This window comes from Pecten maximus, chromosome 16, assembly GCF_902652985.1.
Source record: "Pecten maximus chromosome 16, xPecMax1.1, whole genome shotgun sequence".
In the NCBI taxonomy this organism is placed as follows: Eukaryota; Metazoa; Mollusca; class Bivalvia; order Pectinida; family Pectinidae; genus Pecten; species Pecten maximus.
Window position 1 is genome coordinate 33,081,744 of NC_047030.1, and position 9,083 is coordinate 33,090,826.

Here is a 9,083-nt window from a genome sequence, read left to right on the forward strand (position 1 = left end):
TTGTTATAACGTTTGGGTTTGTTGGAATATTTTTTGCACTATCGTTTCATGTGTGCGTTCACACAAAGAAAGATTACAAGTTCGTAAATATTTTTCCATATATACACCATACGTAATATTTAAAAGCTAAATAGGTTCGCAATTCAGCTATGAAAATAATGACTTTCATTTACAGGTACGTTTAGTGTTATATCGTTGGTGCAAAGCAGTGAATGAACAATGGTGTCTTGGATATGATTACGGCACTGGTCAATACATCGATATAACATTAAACCATTGTATCAGTTTACTCGGTCTCTATACTCCTAAATGGATAAAAAGGATTTAAACTTAACAAAGTATTTGCGCTATGGCTAAATACTATCTCACTGGTGTCATTAGATATCTGGTTCCAAAACATCCGGAAGAATCCTACAGCCAATTTCTGTTTGAACATGTCAACACTTTTTGCTTGTACTAGCTTGATTTCTTTTGTGAGTGTGTCGAAAGCTTCCTCAAACGCAGACTGATTTAATTGTCTGTAATGAACCATATTACATATTTCATTAACTGTAATCAATTCATATAGGATAAGTTTAATTTGTTAGTTTTATAACATTTAAGTCTGACTAGTTCGCATTATAACATTTAAATTTAACCTACTAGCTTAGCTCTATAACATATGTTAGCCATGTAGCATATATTATAGTTGGCAATGGGCTAACGTAGGAATGACTTGTTGATGAGTATTATTTAAACTATCTTTAAACTATACTATAAAATATCAATTTTAGCGCATTCAAATCTTCATGCATTGCAAAATCAATCAGCAGATTAGCGCAATGCAAAATTTGCACACAAACATGATTTCCATAGAAACAAATAGTAGTTCTAAAGCACAAAACAAAAATTAAGTGCAAAATTTAAAAAAACCAAAAACCCACTTAAATAAGATAACCGCTTAAACATGATTATTGCCAGTACAAAGATTGTTTAACTGGAGCATATGTTAAATTAATATGCGTTCAAGTACATCAATTTAATTTGATCCTAAGAATTTGTCAATATAGGGTCGCTGATTTTATACAATGCTTCAGATATTACTTCCCCTACGTGGCACACTCACTTTCCCATCAGTATTCTAGTGGTGTTTGTTGCTGATAGGAATATTCCTCCAATTCCGCCAAAACAAAGACGGGCTGACGTCACCTTCTCATCTGCCACTGTAACGGCAAAGCAGGCATTGGCGATAGCGTAGTCGAACCCTTTCCGCTTTGACTGTTTATAGTAAAACGCTTTGCTGAGCTGAACAAAAAGACATTTTGTGTTTAAAATTTTAATCATTTTGAAATTAGAAATTGTTTCACTTGAAAATGTAGCCCTTTAATCATCCCAAAATATCCAGTGGAAATGACACTGGAAACTGTGCAACCACTGTCTATGACTACACATCACCTTATATGCACAAGTATGAACATTTTTTGACATTTAATGAATGGATTCTGGTGCATGAAATAAATCAAACCTTCATTTATATACGATAAGATAATGATAACGTCAATATTAAAAACTGTAAGTTCCTTTTCGGAGTGTTCATTAGTCAATCTACGAATGTTGATGTTTCTACCAAAAACATAATAACCTTAATATTCTAATATCATACCGAATTTATAGGAATTCGTATAGATAATATAACGTCGGATTCGTGAATGGAAGTCCTCCAAGGTCCAGTAACGAAATTGGAATCGATGGAAACCTGTTTCTGCCCACCTAAAATTATATATAACAGGTATTTAACAACATTATTAGCTATAAAAACTTTATTGTTTAAATGGCAAATAGAGGATAAATGAAAATAACATGTATTTAAGATATTTAGCATTACGTATGAGGAAAGTAGAAGATTAAGAAAAAGTAATATTCTTGCTAAAGGACATAATGGTAAATGTAAAATAGTTAAACATACTTTTAGTGGCTATTTCTCCCGTGGCACCAAGAGCCATTAACACGGGGTACAGGTCCGAGCGTGGGTCACAAGTTGCTAGGTGTCCACCTATAGTCTGGAAAATAAGTATTTGGGCTGATTTAAAAGATCTCAAATATAGCATTAGAAATAATGGAAATTCGTTTGAAACTCTGTGTTTTCCATATTCAACCAAACCATTTTATGTACACATTTTGAAAAGTGACTCTAGATATCCTTTTTCTTATTGTCATTTGTGAGCAATTGTAGGAAAGAAATAAGAAAACATTTATGATTTAGTCAGTTTATAAACATGACATTGGCTTTTCTAAATATCAGTTCATTCCATTTTCAAATCAGGATCAGAAACCCTTTTAGTTCTACAGTCATTGATTCTTACCGCTGTGTGCTTGATTTGGTCTGACGCAATCCACCGCAAGCTCTGCTTCAGTGCATTGAAGCATGTATCGCGCTGCCCTAAAACGGAAGAATGTTTTATTCTTTCCAGTTTCTATTTTTCGAGTTCTTAACGTTATGGGTATATTTCCACGTTCAGTTTATTGCAAGGAGTATGTCTTATAAATAAGTTGCAATGATACATCCGAAAAAAACAAAATATTACTGTATATCACCAATAGCTTGTTTCCAAAAAGACCTACATCTTTAGTTATAAATGATTACTGATACATTCATTTGTGATATTTCTGAAAAAGATTATTCCAAATACAAACATAGAAAGAAATAGTAAAAATCAATAAAAATAATTAAAATTATACCTTTAATGATAAATTCAAAATCGTTAATTACGTAAAATCGAAATAAAAAGCAAGATTAAAATCTTTAACCTGTTCCGTTAGCCGCAATAATACTTTCGAGATGGTTTTCTAAATTCGCAAGATCAATTGCTGCACCGACTTCCAGTATGTGGTCCTGGTCACGTTCATTTCCTGTACGTGGGAACAACAAATGAGTGTACTTCCGTTCATGTGTCCTTTCCTCAAATTGTTGCCTATAAATTGAAATTAAATATGATTTTTAACACGGGAAGTGAAGATAAACTACTAAATGATTAAAAATTGGAGACTTCAGATGAAAACAAAATATCAGTATTGAGTTAAGTTTGAAATTAAAAAAGAGGAATATAGGCAGCGATTTAACAGGCACACCACAGTTAATTAAAACTGTTTCAAACTCAAGTACTTGGATCCTGAGATATATAAGGCTACTAAAATATGGACAGGAAATATTCAGGAAATTGATAAAGAAAGTGCATATTATTTAGCCTATAACTTAGGTAGGTGACTAATTTGGGAGTTGCCATATTTTCAACACAGGATGTGACGTCCATTTTAACATATATCAATATTTGTTTTGTTACATTTGTATTTTCCCCTACACTGATATATTAAACAGGTAATGTTCAGCGGCCAAAATAAGGTTTCAAAAATTCTTATTTAGATTGACGATTTTCAGATTAAAATTGAGATATTCCTGAACAATACAAACCTATTGCGGTGACACCCATAATAATTCTAGCTCCGGAGTCGTCAGCCATCATTTGAACCACTTCCTCTAGAGCGGTAGGTCTGATCCAAACCATATCACCAGACACAAAACGCACAGTGCTGCACGCTAGTGCCTGGTTGTAGACACATATATAGTTCATTGATCGTACACATCACCAATAAGAAATTAATCAAAATGAGATATAAAAGAAAATATAATGAAAATGCACATAGGTGACATATGCGTAGCACTTGAATAACATAATTATACAATATAAATATTTTATATAGTTACCTGGAGATCAGGTGGAAGCGCGGCTTTGCTAGCCAATGTCTTCTTCCGGGGAAATTTAAGTTTACAATTCTACAACGAAATGGTCATATAGCATGGTCTGGTGTTCATGAATTGTTTTGGAATGTATAGGAAGAAGTACTGTACATGTATCTTGTAAGACAACAACCGAAATGAAAATGAAAAAAAAAAAATCCAAAACAACAAAAAAAACAACAAATGTGTCTTACAAGCCTTTGATCTAGTATTATCATATCCCCCATGTCCAATGATAACAATCGGACATGTGTTGGAAATTGAGCTCTCGTTTACGGTTCTTACCCGATCGCTATACATATCTTCAGCACCATCCACATCTAACCGATTTGACACTCTTAATAAATAATAAAAAAAAATTGTTTATCAGTCTGTTTGTCCTCAGATTAAACTGAATGAAGAAATGTACATGTTTATGTGTGTGTATACACAGTCTGCACAAGTCTGTATTGTAAATATGTGAAAAATTATACGTTATCTTTGTGTCAATTTTGTTTTATCACTGACATTAAAATTACTACATGTACATGTAAAAGATGTAGTATGGAACATATTATTTCTATGTCCCAAGTTGGTATACTAAATGCACATATGTGTTACATACATATGTTTGTAGTAATCACTGTATAACATATAATTCAAAATTATATGTAATACAACTGTATTTATTTTGATTATTATAACCTGCTTAATGAATACAAACTGCAGTATAGTATGAGTATATCATTATATAGCATATTCCCATTGACAATCTGTCATATATATATATATTTTTTTTAAATCACTATACTAGAGTACGTGTATAACTGCATCATGTAATTAACTCCCATGTAAATATACATTGTATAAGAGTGTATCATTTTGTTGAAGACGTCGATATACATATTATATATATAATTATATACATCCATGTACATGAATGTATATTACACGTTATTATATAACTGTACCATCATGTGCACGGTACATTGTACATATATAATTATTCTACATAAATGTAAACTAAGGGTACGTGAATGATTACCATGAATCCATGCATATCAATAAGTATACATATATGCACATATATATAGAGAGATGTCATGTTAAGAAAGAAACTTGTACTTACATCAAATATTATTTTATTATTACCATATCGTAAGAGTACAAAATATTATGTAACATACTATGCCAAACTCAACTTACCGTAAACAAGTGAATTATAAAATCCTATTACTTCTATATAATCCATAGCAAATATTTGTGTACAAAGATATATAATTTGTGGCTGTATGTTATGCCATGCTACAAAAGCCAAGATACATGTATATACGGTGCACTATTATTAACACATGGTATCAACATCGTGTTTTGCGTGCGCAAATGTTTTCGGCTTGAATTATTTTACACGGGCTGACCGTTCTTTCTATTTTCCCTATATAATAGCATGGCTCTAATTTAGAAGTACAAATTATTTCGATCAGCTAAGTCTATATGCAAGCGATCGGGTAAATCACAGGGGCTTGTTGAGTCCACCGTTGTTTTTGACATATTTTTTATTGCTGTCCAGCTATTTATATCCCTATCAAGTCGATACAACTATTAGGCTTATCTACTCCTTATATTTATGGATTGTTTTGATTTCTTATTGTGTGCAACAAGTAACTATGAAGTTTTTGATGTATTATATTTCGTTATTCGAAGGTCCTGTGATAATTTCTAGCGTCTCAGGCACATTGATGAGTCATTATGACTTCCGCTTCCGTTATTGTAGTATCGTGTTTATTATGTGTTTTGAGTGTGTGTGTGAAAGATGTGCTGTCCCACATGTGTTTTTGTCCCTCTCCATTCGTGCTCAGTGATTATTCATATGTCTTGTCTGAAGAATCCTCCTGTAGCTGTATGATCGACCGAAACCACCATTTCCGACCTTTCCTGATCACCGACAATGGGTGGACCTAGAACAGATGCCTGGATGCACGTGGTAACGGTTGATCATTTATGTTTCCTCAAACGATTTCTCTTCAGGGAATTTTGTCATAGCTTGTACTATTCTTACCTACAACTACGATGTTTCTTTACTAATATATCATATTTTCTTGTTTCACATTTCTTAGTCTTATCATGTTGTCATGACATTGAGAGTAACCCTGGTCCCATAGCAAATCTAAACTTGGTTCACGTTAATGTCCGTTCTCTTAGAAACAAAATCTCACTTATAGAAGCTGAATTAGAAAATAACGATATTATATGCATCACCGAAACTCACTTACATCCCCAAATACCTGATCATGACATCCAATTACAACATTTTAATCCTATTCCTCTAAGAAAAGACAGAACCACTGGCCCGGGGGGTGGGGTTATAATTTATCATAAAGATACAGTTGTAACAAAAAGAAGATTTGAATTGGAAAGAGATGACGTTGAATTGATTTGGTTAGAGGTATTGTTAAATAATCATAAATTTCTTCTCGGATGTATTTATAGACCAGAGAGCAACATTGAATATTGGACTAAACTAGACGATACACTAACCAGAGCCACTGATACATCATTAGATGTGGTACTAACAGGTGATATTAATATTGATATGTTAACTATACCACTTAATGAACATTTATCAAGACTCCTAATAAAGCATAATTTAACTAGTCTTATTAAAGAACCTACTAGAATAACACCTGAAAGTGCCACTTCTATTGATATTATATTCACTAATAACAATAACTTAATTAAAAGCACATATGTATCACCACCCTTCTGTAGTGACCATTCATCAGTTAATGCTCAAATTTCCTTTTCTGTGCACAAACAAGCAAGCTATAAGAAAACTATTTTAAAATATAATGAAGCTGATTTTGATAATATGAATAATGTTCTCTGTAATATTGATTGGTTAGACTTGTCCTTAACTTTAGACTCTGATTCATTCAACTCTTTCATAATTAATTCAATCACCGAACAAGTCAATAGTTTCATTCCCACCAAAACTTTTACTTTACATCCAAATGATAAACCATGGATGAATAGCACTATACGACTAAAAATGAGACAACGTAATAGAATTCATAGAAAGGCAAAAGCAACTAATAATCCCCACTACTGGGAAAGATTTAGGACACTTAGGAATGAAGCTATTGACTTGATTCGTGAATCAAAGGCAAACTATATTTTGAAACTTGAAAATAGTCTAAATGAAAATCTGGTCCCCCCTGATAAATGGTGGAAAATTGCAAAATCTATCACTAACCTCACTAATAAACCATCCTCTATTCCTCCTCTTGAACACCGAGACCAACTTATCCACCATCCTCTTGACAAGGCAGAAATCCTTAACAATCACTTTGCTAGTATCTCTACCTCCACACCTGATCTTGAATTACCCCAAACAGCACAACCCTACACTCCCTACTCACTAACTAACATTCATATTACAGAACAAGATGTGTCTGACCAACTCAACACTCTTAATGTAAATAAACCCTCTGGTCCTGATGGTATAATCCCTAAAGTTGTTAAAAAATTGAGTAACTCCCTTGCACTACCCCTCTGTCTTTTATTTAATAAATCACTTAACACAGGAATATTACCAGTTAGCTGGAAACAATCAAACATAAATGCTATATATAAAGGGAATGGTTCAACAAATGATATTTCTAACTATAGACCAATCTCAATAACCTGCTGTTTCAGTAAAATAATGGAAAAAATTGTATTTAAATATCTCTATAACTACTTAACTGAAAACTCTATTATAACTAAGCATCAATCTGGATTCATACCTGGTGATTCTACTGTCAATCAACTACTTTTTATCTATAATGAAATTGTTAGTAATATGGACCAGGGAAAAGAGCTTAGATTTATCTTTTGCGACATAAGTAAAGCTTTCGATAGAGTCTGGCATAAAGGTCTCCTGCATAAATTGAAAACATATGGAATTAATGGGAATCTGCTTTTATGGCTTGAAAATTATCTTTCTGATAGATTACAAAGAGTAGTCACTGAAGGCTATCATTCACAGTTTAAGGTAATAAATGCAGGAGTACCTCAGGGATCAGTTCTTGGACCATTCCTTTTCCTTCTTTATATAAATGATGTAACTGACAACATTACTACTAATATCAAATTATTTGCAGATGACACATCATTATATGTTATAATAGATGAAAATCCAGTACAAGCAGCACGAAGTATAACTAATGATCTCTCTAACATTGGGGAATGGGCAGCCACGTGGGACATAAAATTTAACCCTAATAAAACCAAATCTGTACTTTTCTCTAGAAAACATAACAAAAATCACCCCCCAATAACATTCCAAGACAGCCAAATCATTGACACACCAGACCATAAACACTTAGGATTGACTTTTAAATATGACGCATCCTGGAAACAACACATTTTAAATATTTATGAAAAAGCTTATAGTAGATTAAACATTCTCCGATACATTAAAACTAAAGTAAGCCGTAAAACACTAATCAAAATTTATATAGCATTTATTAGGCCAATTTTGGAATATGCAGACATAGTATGGGATAACTGCACTCAACAATCTGAGGAACTCCTAGAATCCGTCCAGTTAGAAGCAGCCAGAATCATAACAGGGCTAAGATCAGGGACTTCACACAATACACTTTATAATGAACTTGGTTGGGAAACTCTATCATCAAGAAGAAATAAACATAAACACATAATGATGTACAAAATAATGAATGGGCTGTCACCTGACTACTTACAGAATGTCCTAATTCCTTTTATTAACAATCAAAATAACAATCCTCACAATCTCAGACAAACAAGACTCTTTAATCCACCAATCTGCAGGACTAACAACTATTTTGACAGTTTCTTTCCTCTAATGTGTCGCACTGCAAACACTGAAAATGATCTATTTGACTCCCCCTCTATTACAACCTTCAAACACAAACTAAACAACAATACTGTTACTGATAGTGAATCAGCTTTAATTTTTAAGTCTGATGGTGATAGAAGAGCAAATATTATCTTATGCCAACAAATTTTTGCAGTAATTGAAATTTTGATCTGTTTAAAGACCACTTAACTAACAACCCTTATTGTACTTGTTCCTTTGAATATGAATCAGTTCATCATTATTTTCTTGAGTGTCCAAAATATATCGATCTTAGACGTACACTTTTAAATTCTGTCAATACTTATGGAAATCATAATCATACTGATGTAAATATCTTTCTCAGGGGTTGTCCTGGTTGTGATGGAGTTATAAACAAGCAGATACTTAAAGATGTATATTTATTTATTGGTAAATCCAGGCGTTTTAATCTTTACATGATCTAACTAC